Source organism: Pleurodeles waltl, chromosome 4_1 (assembly GCF_031143425.1).
Source record: "Pleurodeles waltl isolate 20211129_DDA chromosome 4_1, aPleWal1.hap1.20221129, whole genome shotgun sequence".
In the NCBI taxonomy this organism is placed as follows: domain Eukaryota; kingdom Metazoa; phylum Chordata; class Amphibia; order Caudata; family Salamandridae; genus Pleurodeles; species Pleurodeles waltl.
Window position 1 is genome coordinate 422451484 of NC_090442.1, and position 18387 is coordinate 422469870.

The 18387-nt window shown below is 41.4% G+C and overlaps 1 protein-coding gene across 2 annotated transcripts in view; it reads left to right on the forward strand.

The window, feature by feature from the left end:
• Positions 1-6282: 6282 nt before the first annotated feature.
• The window catches only part of OPTN (optineurin), a 309738-nt gene continuing 297633 nt past the window's right edge, over positions 6283-18387 (forward strand). Inside the window, exon 1 of one of the 2 annotated variants that reach the window (XM_069228672.1) lies at positions 6283-6559. The gene's annotated coding sequence lies outside the window, so the exon portion shown is untranslated. The remainder of the gene's footprint in view (positions 6560-18387) is intronic. The other variant, XM_069228671.1, reaches the window with a different exon arrangement.

Sequence of the window (18387 nt, forward strand, 5' to 3'; positions counted from 1 at the left end):
CACTTTCAGTCAGGACCCATTAAAGAATCTAATCAAATCATCTAGGGCTTGAGAATTAGCTCCATTTTGAACAATAGGGATACTGGGCATGACTCTTACTCCAGGATTACAACTGGTAGCACCCTGAAGTAGGCCCCGATTAGACATGCTAATATTTTGCTATCTTGGCAACAGGAACAAATCCTGTTTGATTTATGATTGAGCATGAAAAGGCAACATGAGAAGTATTTCTCTGTGATGAGACTATAGGAGTCCCTCCCATACGTACTGTCAAGGTGTCAGAGCTCCCGATGACACAGGTCTGTATAATGGGACTGCAGGACTAATAGCGACTGTTGATCCTGGTCCTTCAGGCAGGGTCATCACCAAACTTTTTGCCTTCCTCCTCCTGCTTTTCTGACCTCTTTTGTTGGCTCTAGGACTCTGGGCACCTTATCACTGCTGATCAGTGCCAAAGTGCATGTGCTTTCCCTTCTAAACTTGGTGTGATTGGCTTATTTAAATTTACCTATAAGTCCCTTGTACCGTGATATCCCTTACCCCCAGGGCCTGTAAATTAAATGCTACTAGTGGGCCTGCTGCGCAGCTTGCGCCACCCACAGAAGTAGCATTTCAAACTTGTTTCAGGCCTGCCATTGCAGGGCCTGAATGAGCAGTTTACTGCCACATGGACCTGACATCTAAGTTTACTTGCCAGGCCTAGAACTACAATTTTACTACATATAAGTCACCCCTAAGGTAGGCATAGGTAGCCCTGTGGGCAGGGTGCTGTGTAGGCTAGAAGTAAGACATGTGCCTCGTTGTGTGGCCTGTCCTAGTAGTGACAAACAGCCCATTTAGTTTCTCACTGCTGTGAGTTCTGCCACTCTTATAGGATGAATTGGAAATGCCCTTTCATATGGCTAAGTAGTATTTTCTGATCTATGAAGGGTGGCGTGGGCACGTTTGGTATGGTTGGAATGGTAGAGAGAAATGCTGGTTATTGGTGTAGGTGGATTTTGTATTACCATTGTAGAAATACATTGTAGGCATTTCTCAGTGTTTTTAACTCTGGGGCTTTTTCATCTTGACTCCAATCCACGTCTGGGGTAGAGTGACAGCTGGGTTTTTGCATACTTTCCAGACAGCCATCATACAGGGAGGGTGGAGGTGTGATAGGAGTACATCTGCATACTGAGTGGTCTTTCTGGGCTGTGAGAGGTAGCGGTAGGGCACACTTACATTTGTATAGTCTGTGTCCTGCCCTGACATAAAAGGTCTGTTTACCCCCTACTGATGTTTGAAGCCAGTGTGGAGAAGAAGAGTCATTCCTGGAACTGGATGGATCAGGCCAGAACCTTCCCTCCACTTCTAGAAGCTGGGCAAACTGAGTATAGGTATTGGGGATGTTCCCCATGTTGTTGAACAGAAGACAGAACAGAGACACTGCTGGACACAAGATGCTGCTGGAGCAACTCGCCAGGAACTGCCTTGGAACTGCTCGGCTGTTGGACTGACCTATGATCTGCTAGGTCACCAGAGGGAATGTCACTGCTTTTCTCTGGACCTTTGTGCTTGTCTGGGCCCTGCAGCTTTGTGCCCCCCACAGCTGTCTCCAGGGACTTCCCCTTGCTTCCCTGCATTTCTGTTTGTGTAGTGCTGCTTACTTCAGCTGGGCACAAGTGGAGTGACCCTTGCCCTTGTGAAGCACGTGGAGAGTGCCCTATGGGCATCATCGCGTGAAGAGTGCTTGCATGCTTGCCCATAGCACTGTATTCTTTGACTTTAGCACGTGAAGAGCACTTTTTCTCATACTGGCCCCAGCGAGTGGTGAGTGCTGTTGTGCTGTGTCCTGGAGTGCTGTCCGCTGTGTTGCCCTGAATAAACAGTGTGTGCAAGCACTGAAGGCCCGTTGGGGACAAGGTCAGGAGGAGTGAGGAGAGCCGCGGCGGCTGCTAGCCAGAATCCCTTTAGCTTGGATGAGGTGCGCCTCTGTTGGAGCCCCCGGGGCACAAGCAGGTGCCTACTTAGGTTTTGTCACCACAGCAACCCCGGAAATCGAACTGAGGAGAGGAAGGGAGACAGGACTGCGCTACCTGCATGGAGGGCTGGCATGGAGAAGAGAAGCGGAGCAGCTTTGAAAAGTCAAGCAGCTTTGAAAAGCGGGAAGCAGCTGCACCACTGACCTAGGAGGCGAGGATGGCTCAGGGCTCACTGGAGGAGCTCCTGACGGCAGGAAGACCGAGCGAGGTCTCCCCATGGGAGCCTGTCTGTTCGAGGCGCCTGCTGAGTGGCTTCTTTGGTGAGGGGAAATGGAGCCGGCAGGAGCTGCCCCTATCCTTGACCATGGCGCTGCATTCCTGAGGGCGGCAACCCCTGCAAGGATTCCTATGCGGGGAAGTCCACGGAGGGCTTCCCTCGCCATTCTGCATAGTAGCGGCCCCCATAAAAGGAGCGGGTCGCTACCTTAGGCACAGAAAGAAGTACTGCATATGTAGGAAACGGAGCACCGGAGCTCCTCTGTTGGACAAGGTACTCGTACTACGAATTACTTATGATAGGAGCGCGGGAGCTCCTGCATTGGACGGGGTGTGCTGCCATGTGTGGAAGCAGCACAGGAGCGTGAAGCCCTACATATAGAAAGTGATTTGTAATGATTTCTCAGTGTGCCCTTGTGGAAAGATATATGCTGTGCTTGTTGGGGAGACGTATATACTCTCAGGATCCATGATAAATGCAGATGGGAATGTTTTCATGCAATGTGCATTTATTTTGGTAATGATGCTAACCTGACTACTGCTGGGTTTAGCAGAATACTAGTAACCTATGTGATGATCTGACAACTGCTTATGTAGCAGGGTATTACTAGTACATGTTATTTTTGGTCTAAGGATGTCTTGTGCAATACAATTGATTTTGATATAACTTGTTGTTCAGTTTTCTTTGTGGGGTATTTATTTTGCCACTAGTGCTGTGTGTGTTGTGCAAACGCTTTACACATTGCCTCTGGGATAAACCTCACTGCTTGTGCCAAGCTACCAAGGGGGTGAGCAGGGGATATATTAGGTGTGTAGCTCTTTTGGGCTGACTAGAGTGGTGGTCCCTGCCTGGCTGACGTACATACGATAGCCAAACCAGGAACCCCATTTCTAACAGCGACTGGAAGAGTAATTGCATCTGGGGTATTTGGAACAAATAAATTCACAGGAGTGTTAACCCCTGATCTCTCTCCTGTCAAATCCTGACTCACATTCACTAGTGCAGTTGGTGTTCCTGAACTTATACTGGTAGCTACACCTTCTGTTCCTTCAGTTTGAGCAACATTATATGGAGGTGGATGTTCTCATGACAACACATTCAATATGTCATCACTAGAATCACTATTGCCATCTCTGTCTAAGTTCGCTGTGCCCTTTATCTTCTCCCTTTCAATTTATTTGACTTTTCTTTCTCTTTCTCCTTATTCGTCGCCTCACTCATAAGTGCTGGATACAATCGATCTCCCTCTATCATGTCAGTCCTCCACCTTTTTTATTTCTGCATCCCATTTAGCATCTTCATAGGGACACACTGCCTTTTGGACCCTTCCATGAAATTCATTCCTCAGCTTGGCCTGGGCTACATGCTCCCAAGTATTAAGTGCTTCATACTGTGCAGGTTTAGGTCTCGGTTTTGCCTTACACAATATTCTCCTCAAATTTTTAATACCTCTCAAATTGAATGTGCCATAGCGAGGAAACCTCAATGCACCTTCCTTTTCTGTGATCTTATGCCACTGGTTCAGCCAAATATATGTGTGGCGACCCACATGAATAGCCATATATTGATCTGGCATATCATCGGGTGGTGCCTCTCCTCCTACCTGAAAAGGTATTTCCACATCTTCCTTCAATTGATCCTGCAAAGACTTAAAATAATTCATCTTTCAACATTTTTTCAGCAATTACAATTTAAATTCTGTTTAGAATTAAAATGAGTCCTTCACCCACCACTCTCACTGACAGTAACAGCCAATAGTAGCGCGACACTCTATGATGTAGATAGCCAATACCAGTGTGGCTCATCAGCAACCGACCAATACCAGCGCAGCACACCATGATGTCAACCTCACTCCTCGCAGCGGTTCACCTTCCTTTACAATTTTCACAAACAAACTCTTCTTACATTAAACATGTATAACAAAATGTAAAGCAAATTCAACAAATAACTTTGTATGAGCCACTAAAGAAGTTAAAGTAATCAACCACACAAGAACAGTTCAGAACAACACTTTCTGACCCACTCTGACTCACACTCTAATGAAACCTCGCCCTACGGGGAATAACCTGGATTGGAGTAGTTTCTCCCTGTGCACTAGGAATTCACCACTCCAAGCACACTTTACTCTCACACAAAGATGAACGCCCCCATCTCAATTGTGCTGTTGATGAGGTCTCATGACAAACTCCACCAAGTTTAGCAGGCAATTACAATATAGTGTCTTCTACACTTTGTAATACTATCCTGAGATCTTAGGCCAACTTGGACCCAATAACAACTTCAACTTCTCTGCACCAGCACCACACATACGCAACAACTCAAACTATTACCGTATCACACCACACCATCTCAACACCACAAGCTAGACATAAGAAATAACATGCCACCCTATTAATACTCACTCCTCCGCTGTTACAACTCTCTCCCGAATGACTGGAACTCCATCAATCCTCTGACTCGACCCATGGGCTTTAGGAGCTTAGACTGGGTCTGGGCAAATCTAGAATATGGGACACTCTAAACTCCCTGCTCCAGTAACTAACCATCCGTCAAGTCACCATCTTGCAGGAGCGCGCATGGAAGCGGTGGTCAGTCTTATACTGGGAGGCACAGAAGTCAGCTCAAATTTACAATTTCATGAAGCCCATTAGGCCATACAAACAGGACCAGTAATCAATATGGGAATTTAGTGGGTTTATTACAAATTAGTCATCAATCTAATATAGATGTATAACTTCAAATTGTAAAGATACAAAATCAGAACCCGCAAGCTGAAACAGCATAATAAATTCTATCTCAATAGCATAAATTGTGTAAGGATTACAGGCAGGGCAATACAGAAACTAAGAAATAAGATTTGATATTCTTTAATAGACTTCAGATTGCTCCTACTCAACAGAATCAGAATTAAAGACATCTAGCTAGATTCTAATCTAAATAGGATAAGGTCTCAAGGGTCTTGGGACAGAGCAAGGTAGGTGTCAGCATTGCAAAGACTTAAGTAGAAGTCTTCAGAAATAAAGAAACCAGTGTTAGCATATAGCTATGCGTTATAAAGGCAAAAGGGTCCGAGAGGTCTGTATCTCTCCTCTAACAAGGTGAACACTAATTTAAGAAGGAAAGTTCCAGGCACAACTATATCTCTAGTCGCGTCATTCAGAAACTCCAATTATTTCTCATTCTCACAGAGCAACTTGCACATGGAGTAATTCTCCCATCCCACTAAACTATAACAACCAGGTTAACCTTGAGTCTTTTCTTCTCAGAAAAGCAATTATTAAGAGGCTTCTAGGCGTCTTCTGCTCAATAAATCATCCAGTCCTTGCCAAGCTTTTCCTTCTCAGTCCTATCTATGTTTAATACACAATACTTCTTTCTCAAGCTAATGAATAATATTCGTACACCTGCAAAACAAGAGACATACAGAGTAAAACAATAATACTTTTTATGTTAAAATGGAAGGCCTAGTCAGGCTAACTTAGTAAATCATAGTTAATGTGCACTTTTTAATACTCAAATATAACTGCAAAATTATATCAAAATTAAGGCAAAACATGAATGAGAGTTCACCATTACATGCGCGCGCACAGACTACGTTTATGAATAGTAAACACTTGGTAAACATGTATGTCTGTAGGTTGTGGATACTCTGGGTATACCTATATATTGAGTGCCTCATCTTTGTTCGTGCGCTATACTAAGCCAGCCCAATTGCCGTTGCTGACCTTTATTTGTAGATGACGTACTTCGCACAATCCCTGTTTCCCCTATATATGGTAATATTTGTAGGACTGTTTAAATCGGTATACATTCAGGACAAGTCCCAGAATACATTGAAAATCCCTGGATTAGACACATTACTCACGCGTAGACTCAGAGGACGTGACAGCTCCGGGGCTTTCTTGCACTGTCCTGTGAAATCCACCTATAAAGCTTTTCAATACTTATTGGACAATAAACGTTAAAAGTATTGTGTGGCTGCATATCGTCGTTATGTGGGTCGAGGTTGTTTGGGCTTGTTTCCCAAAACGTCATTGGCTACACTGCGGAGTTTCCCTCCTGTCATCACAGGAGTCAGCTGAACTCTGACACATAGAAACTGAAACTTGTTCCGTGAGGGGGGGAAATCGGTGAATCCGGTTGTGAGCGGTCCCCGGGAGACCGTAGTGGTCAGGGACTGAGCGCTGGGGGTTTCCTACGAGCCCAGCAAACAGGGTGGGGTTCGCGGTAGACCCGCAGCCCTCAACTGCGCAGGCTGCACACCTGCAGGCATCATCGGAAAACAGGAAGGGCAGAGCCGAGCGGATTTTGCTTCCAAAAGGTAATGCGTCGGTGTTTCCTCTGTATTACCTATGTTGCGCATCTCCATCCCTGCACCCACCCTGGAGAAATTACTAATTGCCCCCGCACCGCAGAGCTTCCAGTATTACTTAAACTGTACTTGCGTTTCCCACCCACCGTACATAGCAGCCATGAGGTGCTTCGTGAAGTGACTTCGTGCCGCTGTGATCTTTAAAACAGCGCTTTCGGTTCTGGAGCTTATAGTTTCGTTTCCCCTACTAGTCACGAGCACAACGCCTGTGCATGGAAAGTACTATTGACTAACACGGAAGGAGTTACATTTTTTTCACACGCTATGGGTACATTTGAGAGCTTGCATTATAAACGGTGTGCATTGCATTTCACCAAGCCCCGCAGTGCTTTGCATGAGCAGGCCCGAACAAGTAGCCAGTAACTGCACTCTTTCATTTGAAAGGGAGAGTACCTGGACTACTTCCTGGAAGGGCAATCGGGTACGCTAGGATAGTGAGTAGCTACACTTTAATATTCCCGTTACGAGCACAGACACAACCCAAACGCCTTTCATCGCTAGTGAGATCCGTCATCGTCAACCGAGGCCTTTGCCTTCTGACGTTTTTCGGTAATCTTGTGACAATCGCTGAGTTCCAAATGTCACAGCATACACAGTAGACTTCGTTGTTTGCATTAACGCGATATATCGCTCGTATAATGGTTGTGGAGTTGAACGCGTGGTCAGATATGTTTTCACCCACATTAAGTGTACGTTTCCTTTTGCCCGCGGATCTACACTAAATGGTTCCATTAATTTGCACGCCGAAGATGCAGAAGGGAAAATAATTACTGGTCTAGCACAGCTCTCAGTGAGCGAACAACCAGGAAGCAACAAAGGTCGAACATTAATGGGTTAAAAAACATATCACTTGAACACTTAGTAACTAGAGGTGCTGCAGCCTAAACTTTTATAAAAGTGGGCTACTAAAACTAAATGAAATAAGGTATTTAAAATGTGTAATGTAGTTTTAGAAAAGCCGTATGCTTTAGAAAACATGAGCACTCTGGCAGCCATAAACTAGTTCGACATCACAAAAATAAAATTAATGAATTATAATTTGTATGTGCATAATTAAAAGTATAGAAAAACAATTATTAATATGCACTAAAAGATTAATGGTTTGAAAAATTATGAAATGTATTGCTGCAATGTTTCAGACTTCGTTTTAAAAACAGGCCTCATGTTAGAAATGCAGCTGCAATGTTTAAATTGCTAACATTGCAAAGTGTTTTTCTAAACATCCTGTGACATGTTCTTTGCTTGCAGTGGGAAAGTTATGTTCTTATGTTGCAACATTAGTGTTCTGAAGATAACGTGTACTCATGAAACAAAGGCTTACTGAATTTCTGAATAGGCTTTATGTGTAATCTGCAACATTTGTATTTTGCTGCGGAAAATGGTGACTTTATGGAGAAAGGATGAACTAATGGTGAATGAAAAGGATACAGCAGAGAACGTGGAGTGAATTCAATTGGCTTTTGACTCAAATCATCCCATAGATTGACCTATACAGTTTTAGCTAGTTGCTTTCTAGGAGTTTAATGTAACAAATTAGGTGGTGTAGAGGAGAAGAGTTCTGCTGCTCTTGTCAGTGCAGACGTCTTCTGTTCCTTGTGCCTTGCAGCTCTTAGCTGTTTTGCAGATGTGCTTTTATTTCTGCTGGTGAATAATGTGCTGTGTTTTAGCCTTCTGCCACCGACCGCTCAGATGCATTAAGGCCAAACATTGCTGAACTGTTTTGTATATTGTCACTGACCAATGAAGATGACCAGAAGGTGCTCCACTGATGAAGATGTTGCTACCTGCTGATCCATTTAGGAGAGGTATAACCAAATTGCTCATTTGTCTTTCTTATTGTTTTTTTATGTGTTCTCTTTTAGAAACCCAACCACTATTTTCTGGTCAGTGCCATAGTCAGATGTGTTCCAAATTAATTTTTGTTTTCTTTTCTTTTTGCATGAAGCCCAACCATGCTTATTAAATTAGAGTAATAGTTAAGGGTGCCCCATTCTAAATTTGACTGTTCCATATATATTGATTGTCAACAATTCACCTGCAATAACTAAATCTAATGAAAAATATTTTGTATAGACTGAGATTCTTCCAAAGATTTGGTTAACCTGTGTTATTCCTGTACTTTTATCATTTGGTCTTGCGTTTTGTTTACGTGATCTTAGCATTGTTAATCTAAAGGGCAATAAATGTGTAAACTTTACTAAACTGGTGTGGTGATTCATGGCCACATAGGTCATAGTGCATATAAATCACTGACTCCAATATGAAAAGTGATGTTTATTGATTTGATTTCATTGTTGTTAACCATCTTACCCCTATCTGAGTCCAAAGGTCCATATCGACCTCTAAGGGTAATTGATTGTTACCCTATACTTGTCATCTTCTTATAAATAAACTATCAAAATAAATTATAAGGACAGACACTCCCACACATGTAAACACTAATCTTTGCGTTTAACATTACATTGTGAGCTTTCTGTTCATATTGTGTGCATAGCACATACTTTTGATGGTTGCACCGATAACCGAGTTACAATCTAGTGTTGCATTAACTCCTTCGGTGTATCAAGTAATAACTATTTTGGATCATTTAAATCATGTATGTTCAAAATTAAATAACTTATGAAAGAATGCACCCAGGAAAATTCATCATCCTCTTTTTAGTAGGATGGTGAGTGTAATATTCATGTTGTGGACATTTTGTGTGGAGTTAAATTCAGGCCACGTCATAGGCAGCAAATGAAGGCCTGAAACTGCAGCTTTCACTGCCTACGTTCCCCTCCTGAATGCATCCTGACCCTGCTTAGTGCTTCCGGGATCGGGCACATTCAGAACTCTGCTGGTCATGGAACTCTGCCTCCGCAGAGTTCCACGGAGTTTTTAATCAACTGCGTTGATTTCCGTGGAGTGGAACTCTGCCCAGGCCTAGTTTTAATATTCTTGTGAAGGTCGTTGTCTTGCCTATGAAATTACAATCAGCATTATTTTACTAAAACATGAAAATAGTAGGTTGTCCATGTGAAAAGAACATCAATAGCAAACATCACAAACAAAATAAAGTATGAACTCCACAATTGCTATGTTAGCTAGAGTTTTAGCTTTCATTAGTGAAAAGCATTTATTTTTGAAAAAAATGGTAAATAATCCACTCTCTGATAATTCATTAGAATCTCACATTTTGCCCTTCTAAACACGTTTCACGAAACAGAAGTCATCAGTTTGGATTTTTGCATCTGGATTCCGCTAATTCTTTTATATCATCATAAACCTGACTTTGGAGTTCTCTAATTCATTGTGGCTCACTTTTCTTTTTCATCCGTTAGTTGCTCACAGCTTCTTTTTCTCACAATTTGACCCACCTCTTGATGGAATACAACCAAAACATTATTAAAGAGAAGAGTTCACACTGCTCCCATTAAGAATATTAGTATGGGGTTAGGATTGGCTTGGGGATTCCTCCTATTATATTTCTAAACCACTCACCAATTCAATTTTGCATTCTCATGGCTCTCATAGCAACTAGTTCTTTGTTAATAACAGTTCGTGCTCCTGGTGTGCTAGTAGCAAGCCTAGCCACTAAAGCAAACCGTTTTCTAATCTTCTCATTGTTCAAGGCCATTCCAGTGTAAGGCATTAAAGAACAAAATATATCTTATATCATTTGTTCAAAGGTACAGCAACTTCTCTTTAAATTATTAGAATTCCCTCTGTCCAAGACATCTGTATGGTATATTGTTGGAAAGACCAAAGCCACATAGCAACACCCCACTCAATGATGTGGTAATTAAAAATGTGCAGATTTACCACAGACATAATATAATCCCTTCCTGTTAGCCTCTTTTCATGTTAGTGTGTGATCCTTCACCAAATAATTCTGGTCGCAGTCGCTCTAACCCATAACTTTTGCATTCTTTTTCCCTTCTCCTTCACAAATGATGCATCATTTTCCTCACCTTGCCAAATCCAAGTTTAACTGTGGATGTATTTCTGGCCTTCTTTCCCCTGGTTTGACTGACCCTTTGTTCATTTGAACTTTCCCTCTCCTTCCTTATTCTTTTGCCAAGTTCATCTATAAAAATCTTTTCAGCATGGTTAATTTTATACGAAAGTTCATTTGCATTTGTATTAATCCTGTTAGGCTGAAGATCAGGTTGGAAATACTTCACCACATATTCTCTTTTTTTCGCTCTACCATATGCTTTTGACAACCAAGAAATAGGGTTGTCATCCAGATGGACATGTTTGAAGACTTAGTAATAGGTACTTTCTCTAAAGATTATTTGTAATCTGAAGGAAACCTCTTGATGGTGTTCTGACGATAAAACAGACGATAAAACAGATATAAAAACACACTACATCAGAAGATGATAAAAAATAGATTCCATTGCTGCAGAGGCAGGCAAATAAGAACAATCATAGCAGTTTTATACTTTCATTTACCTTACTCACTCTGTTGACATTTGAATGTAAACATTGTAACTAAAGATAATATTAGAGATAGCCATGTATGGTAATCCCACTTCTAACTTTTCTTTACTATTTATTAATGTTTGATTTACTTTGTTGTTAGGTCAGACATGTCCATCTAGAGAATAGAGGTTCAACAAGAAGCCAGGGTATGAAGGTAATCACCAAGAGTACTAGGACAGTTTTGCAGCATACTTGTGCTTTAAATGCCATGTTAATCTTTTTATGGCTCATGGCAGAGAAAAATATAAAATATGTACTGTCATCTTCTTGACGTACACTATCGATTTAGTTCTTTGTTTTTATCAGACCAGTCCACACTCTGTGCTACAGTCCTTACTCTATCTAGATATCTAAAGTGACCATCGTCTTCTACAGCTGGATACCTATTTGCTCTAGAGTCCTTCAACTATCGGCCTAAGGTCCAAATGTAAGAATTGTCTATCCTTTCAGTGATGTTTTGCAATTTTAAAAATTGGTTGACATAAAGCTTTCAGCTTGACTATAGGGGGCTCTTCAAAGTCAATCTGATAGTCATTTAAGTCGGCGTCACCTCTCACAAAATAAGCCCATTCAGTGCCTGTGTGCTTCTTGTTCGGTTTTCTGAATCTTCTCTGTCTCTTGACCTCTGGCTGCTCCCTGTGGCTACCATTAAGTTTGACCTGTTCTGTGTTCTTTTTCTCCTCTAGCTCACCTTCCCCTCTAATGTTCTCTGGCCTTCTTCATCTTGTTAGCATTTACCTTTTCATAGCTTCATTCTTTGGCCAATTATCTTAGTGATGCAATCTCTCTTTTAAGGCACTTGTTACTTCCCATTCATGGAACACATTTTCACCTTCAGAGTCTAAATTCACCCCTGCTGCGTCTCCTGGTGCATCTTCAACTGGCTGTACACAGGTCTCTGCTTAATTGTTGTCTGTTCTTCAGAGCTCTCCAGGAACTCGGCAGATGCAGAGTTTCGGTCGTGATCTCTGCATTTCTCCCTGAGCTGGAGACTCTAGTACTTCTCTTGGCCTCTTCTATGACAGCTGTTAAGGAAGGTGGTGCTGTGGACTCTCAGGTAGAACCTCTTCTTTTCCTTCTTTCTCGGACGCCTCGGAAACTTCCAGTCAAGCTGGAGTCTGAGAATCAGTGTTTTTTTTTTTGTTTGTTTTCTTTTAAACCAGAGTTTATTGCTTTTTTTTTTTCTTCAAGTTATTCAATCCTTCTCAGACTATTATATTTGAAGCATTTCCTCCTTCCATGTTTATGAGAATCAATGGGTGTTGTCCCCAATTCTTCTGCTTGTCTCACTCTCATCGTATGGAAGTTTGGTGAGCCTGCACATTTCACAGCAGTGTTGATCAATCACAAAGATTACTTGATGAGGTCCTCTCCAGCAGGATTCCAGAGATGATTTGCTTGCATGCTTCTCATGAGAACTCAATCACCTGCGTTCAGATTGTGAAAAGGTTCAGGTGTTACTGCTGTAGCCCCCAAGTCAAACTGATGATAGATGGAATACACCACATCAGCCAGTCCTTTGCCATAGTAGAGAACTATGTAATCTGTAATATTGACAAGCACAGCTGCAGCATTGGAAAGAATTCTCATCCCCCCCCCCATCAGGATTTGTTGGAAAGAGTCTTGTTCTTTTGCAGCGGGTACTCCGATGCTGATAATTACCAGCAGGGGTGCATTTGCCATTTTAAAGATGTAGAGGTGCAAGCTTTTGCTAGCTTAGCTTTAGTTGTCATGTTGACCCTCTATACTACTCCAGATGCTTCCAGCTTATCACTGCAGTGAATCTTCTGGTCGCTATCCAAGGCTGTGTAATGCCCCACTTTAAAATTACTGCCTTGGTCTGATCCAAGATAAACAGGCATGCTGAACCTAGGGATCAATTCCCTCAAAAGTAGGTTGGCCATGGTTAAACTGTCACATCTAGTTGGGTATGCCTCAAGCCAGCATGAAAACAAGCACACCACTACCAACATATACCACAGCTGGTTACAGTGGCACATATCCTGACAATCGATTTTTGAAGGTGGATGAATGGGTCATTTACATTTCTATGTGACTTATGCTCATATTAGTCTTTCTCTCTGCTTTCACTTTCTTACACAGGATACATCTTTGACACAAATATTTAGCCATGGCACAGAAATGTGGGTTGTACAAATAAAGTTTGATGGTCTGCACCATTCCATCTTTGCTATTGAATGCTGACCCCTGTAAATGTCGAACCATAGCCACCATTGTGGAATCAGGCAGAACTGGTTTTCCATCTGTAGACACCCAGATCTCTCTGGCATCTTTCACATAACCTGACCGTTCCTGTTTTACTTTCTCTAACTTGGGCACCTCGTTTGTAAGCTCTTAGAGCTCACTTAAGGTCTTCACAGTGGTTCTTAGCAAATTCTGGACACTTTCATTTTCATCATTGAATGCCTCATCCAAGTCAAATGTGCTGTACATGGGTGCAATACCTGGCAATCTCATTTGCGTAGCGATTTTTAGTGGTGATAGAATCATCACCAGAGTCTTGTGGGCAGCACACTTCACAACTGCTATTTCCCTGGGTAACTGGAGTGCATTTAGCAAATTAATGACATACATTTTGATTCATATAGAAGGAACTAGAGAGGATCAAAAAACATCTCTTTGACCATAGCTACCCAGTGGTATGCTGAATCCATATTGGCTACCGGTATAAACGGTAACACTCAGTCCATCAGACACACAGCATGCCCTTGTTAATGCTGTCAGCTCAGCTACTTATGCGGCAGTTATATTCCACAAGTAAGATGCTTCCACAACACAATGTGTTGTGTAAATGATATATGCTGCTCTCAAAATTCCTCATCTGTGTCTCAAACAAGAGCCGTCTACAAGTAGTGTGTGGTCAGACTCTTTGAGTGGTACATTCAGAATGTCTGGTCTCAGCTTAGTGCATAACTCTGTTTTATCGCCACATCTATGGCTGAACTTCTCTTCTTCAGAATCAGTGTCCAGAATGGATAAAAGGGTATACCAGATCCTTAAATGACACAATCTCAGCTGCCAAATTGACTGGTTCATACTTAGGAAGGCAGCTACTTGTCATGTGCTGAGTTTGAGTGCAGGTCAAGAGCATTTCAGTTGAACGCAGGACTATCACAAGAGGGTAAACTATCATAATGCTTTCACTCTGCTTGATGCTCAGACTGACAGAAGCAATTGGTTTTAGGCAACCAGGAAGCTTGGTAGCCACTGGACTGACCTTAGCTGATAAGTATGTTACTGGCTGTTTTGCTTCCCCATTGGTCTGTGCCAACACGAACAGGGCACATCATTGCGCTCATGACAGATACAAAGAAAACTCCTTATTGTAGTCTGACATTCCTAGAGCAAGTGCACTGTAATGTAAGCTTGTGACCTCTTGGAAGACTTCCATGGATTGCTCGTCAAATGGTACGAGGTCACTGATATCATTGCTCATGAGCTTCTGTAAGGTCTTTGCCACTAGAGAACAGTTGGGAATCCACTGGCAACAGTAGGCCACTATTCCAAAAACATTCTCACCTCTCACTGTGTGTAAGGGCACTTAAGTTTTAGGACTGTGGAGATATTCTTATGGGATACTGTTTTGCTATTCTTCAGACTGAAAGAAGACAAAATGAAAGGAATGCCAACAATGCAGCACTCTTAGTCTGAGTAATTAATTTATTAAGGTACTTCTCGAGGTTCGTACAGGGAAAGTGTTTAGGTCAAATGCAGCAATACAAGTACACTTCTGAAAATAATCACAGCAGTAGAATAATAATGATCATAGAAACAAACTAAGAAAATACACTTCTTCAACCAGGGATAATATATCTATATATTTAGTGTGGATTATATACTCATGCACAACTCAAAGATAAAAATAAGAATTAAAAATGCCTCACCATGGGGCGTGACATAGACATCATCTTTTTGCCAGCTGCAAGCCATGAACCCAAACAACCGCGAAAAGAGAGAACTACCCACCTTGGGAATCTGGGCAAAGGCGTCCGTTTCCTTGAAATAAGCTCTGTCTAACCCCGGTCATCAAGTTTCCTCTTATATACTTTAAACAAGCTGGAGAGGAGAATTCTAGAAACTCCCCCTTCCCATCATACAGTAAGTTGTTCAAACGCTGGCTGTACCAGGTCCGTGTTGAAAGAGCATGATTAGAGATTGGCCACATCCCTTACTATAAACATTCTCTGGTACATCCTTATCACTCACTCACTCACTCCTCCATGTTATGTCTCTGCCTTACTGAAAAATAAAGTGAGAGGAGCGAAAAACATGTAGCATAAGTTGTGCATGGAAAAATACCTGCACCACCAATATGACAGTGTTTGAAGCTAATCTAAGCACAAAATGGAGTCAGTGGTCAAGATGGAGCTGGGTGTAAAATACAGATAGCATTACAGATACTCACCTCACTTCTTTCTCAATTTAGTGCCCTAGATAACAAACGTTCTTCTGACAGTGTTGCAGTCTATCAGGGAAAACCTTGTGCCCATTGTCTGTGAGATGGTTGAACAGGGCAATTGTGTCCTGCCTGTGGGCTTTTTTATTCCCAGATGCAACATGCAGATCATTCATGTAGTGTACCAGTGGTGAACCACAAGGCAAATGTAAGGTCTCTGGATTTTTCCTCAGTATGTTATTAAATAATAAAGGGCTTTCTCTCTTTTTGGGAGCCTGACAGTACACAATGGTCTTATCTTATAGTCTTTACATTAAAAGCTATAGACTTCCCTCATGTAGAGCAATGGAAAAAATGCTTTACATAAATCAGTGATTGTAAACCATTTTACGTCAGGGGGACATTGGAAAAGGATAGCAGCTGGATCCACTGGACAGAATCGAATGACAATTTGGCTTACTTTTCGAAGGTACTGCCCTTTCCTCCTTTTTTTATTTGGTTTTTGAAAGGCCATTATCAGAGAGTTACCTGAACTCCCAATGATTTCCTTTAGAATGCCCTTTTCTAACATGCCTTTGATAATTGGCATTATACAAGGTATTGCTTCTTGTGAGAGCGTGTATTGTGGCAAAATGTATGCACACGTTTGCAATGTTTAACAAATGAGGCTGCACATAATGTTACCATAATGCTGTCTGATTAGATGCAAATATTTGCAGATTCTTGAAAGCAAGATTGATGATTCTTTGCTCTCAAAATAAATTGTTCACAAAAAATGCAACTAGGTAAAACAAATTTTGCTAAACTACTGTGAAATTTTAAGTACCATTTCTTTGAAGCATCATTTAGTAAAATGTGTGAATGCATGCTAGTACTAGCATGAAAATAAACTAGCCTTGGCAAAGCCAAAAGGTCTGACACTGATCGTCAGCCTTTTGGCTTTGTCAATGGCTGTCTTGTTTTGACATGGTTTGTGTACAAATTTATAGTTGTGGGAGCTGCCGAGCCATCACCATTATATCAAACATTGGCAAAAATAAACATATTTTTGTTTCATAAAGCACACATTGCCACAAAGTTCTTGGCACTGAATAAAACAACTTTGTGTGCTGATATGCTCCTTGTGAAAGAGCAGAATGCAGTCATTCTTTTGGAAACCAGTCAATAGAGAAGGAAATAGAGTTTTAATAAAAACAAAAGGTCTTAGTTGATTCCAGACCTAATTAGGGATTCAGTTCTTAAAGAAAGTCACAAAAGTGCACCCGTGGTATGTGTCCTTGCATTAGTGCAGATTTATAGCTTTCATGAATTCGCAAGAATTTATAGAAGCAGGCTAGTAAATTGTACTCCTACAAAATATTTGTGAACTGCATTTTAGCACGAACAAATAAGCATCTGTAGATATACTCAAGCGAAAATCTGCTGAGCGTCTATAAGTTCACTTTCCCTCCAGCCACTTTTTTCCCAACCCTGCAAGAAATGTGGCTTCTGCCCTTGTCAGGAGTAAATTTCCAACCTTTCTCAGAATGGGAAAAGATCAGAGAAAAACTGGTGAAAACCCCTAAAACATGAAAGTTAGTAGGTTTGCACAGACTCAAAAGGGTATTCCAACTCTGGAACTATTAGTTACCTCAACATCAAGGCCCAGTATGTAGATCAGTGGAAATGTGGCAATATAAGAGATTTGCTAGTATTTAAACTGTACTATAGTATGAGCCCTTGCATAATCAGAGAGGCTATAATCGGAGCTCTCATGTAATGAAACTGATGTCATAATGTGTTGCCGCACTACGTGGCACCAAAGGGACAAGTGGATTCCTCTTTTTTTTACAGGACAAGTAGATTTATGAAGCAACTTGTCCCATGGACAAGTAGATATTTTATTAAATTCCACACACCTGATGCATCCTACTCGCTGCAAAGTTGTAGGTATTGTTACTTTTACTTCCTTACCACAAACTTCCTAATTTGTTTATTTATAATTATTATCCCCTTGATGAGTTTTGTCCTCATGAGACCCCTATCTCACATAGGGGATTTTGTAATGCAGTTGACGACATAGGATAGCAAATAAATAACATTGTACCATTGTCATATTATTTCACCATGATTTGTTGTTTGTATCACAGTCACTTCCCTCATCCTTACTTTCAGTTGTGGGTTTTCTTCTTTCACTGGGGACACAACACACTTATTTTGTGGGTTTAAGGTTGGAACACTGACTATTGGCTATTGGATAATAACTTTGCATTAAATTTGTCTCTTGAAATATGAAGTCTTTTGGTCATATAATTTGTTAATTTGGCACTCACTGCATACAACTGGTCATGCTAAGTAACGAATTGCACAGGTTCCCATGGATTTAATGGCTACTCTTGTTTTGTAATTACACATCATCTGCAATTTTAGCAGCTTCCTTGCTCAAATACACCAATTCACTATTGCTACAGAGTTTCACAAATCTATGCTAAGTGTTCCATTCAAAATCTCCTCCAGCTCACTGTTTTGCTACCCAGTGTTAATCTTTTGGAGGACATTTTCTTTAGGTTCGGGTGATGATTCAGGTGCTACAGCCAGTGACCTTATCTGTGCTAAATGCGTCAGTAGATTCTCTCTCTTTGGGGATATGGAGAGGATCTTTGCTTGGAGAGGCTTTATTGTGCCCATTCCACCTGGAGTGGCCTCTTGCAAGGGCCAAAAACCTCAGAACATGAGGATTAAAGGCTGGATCTTTAAGTCCGTATTTACTTTTTTTTTTTTTGACCCAACAAAGTCGAGACTCTTGTCACCCACCAGGCTCTCCCATCAGCACAACCTTTTCTCATGAATCTATATGTAAATAACATAAATACCAACTTTCCATAAGAATTGAATTTCCACATACATGATTAAA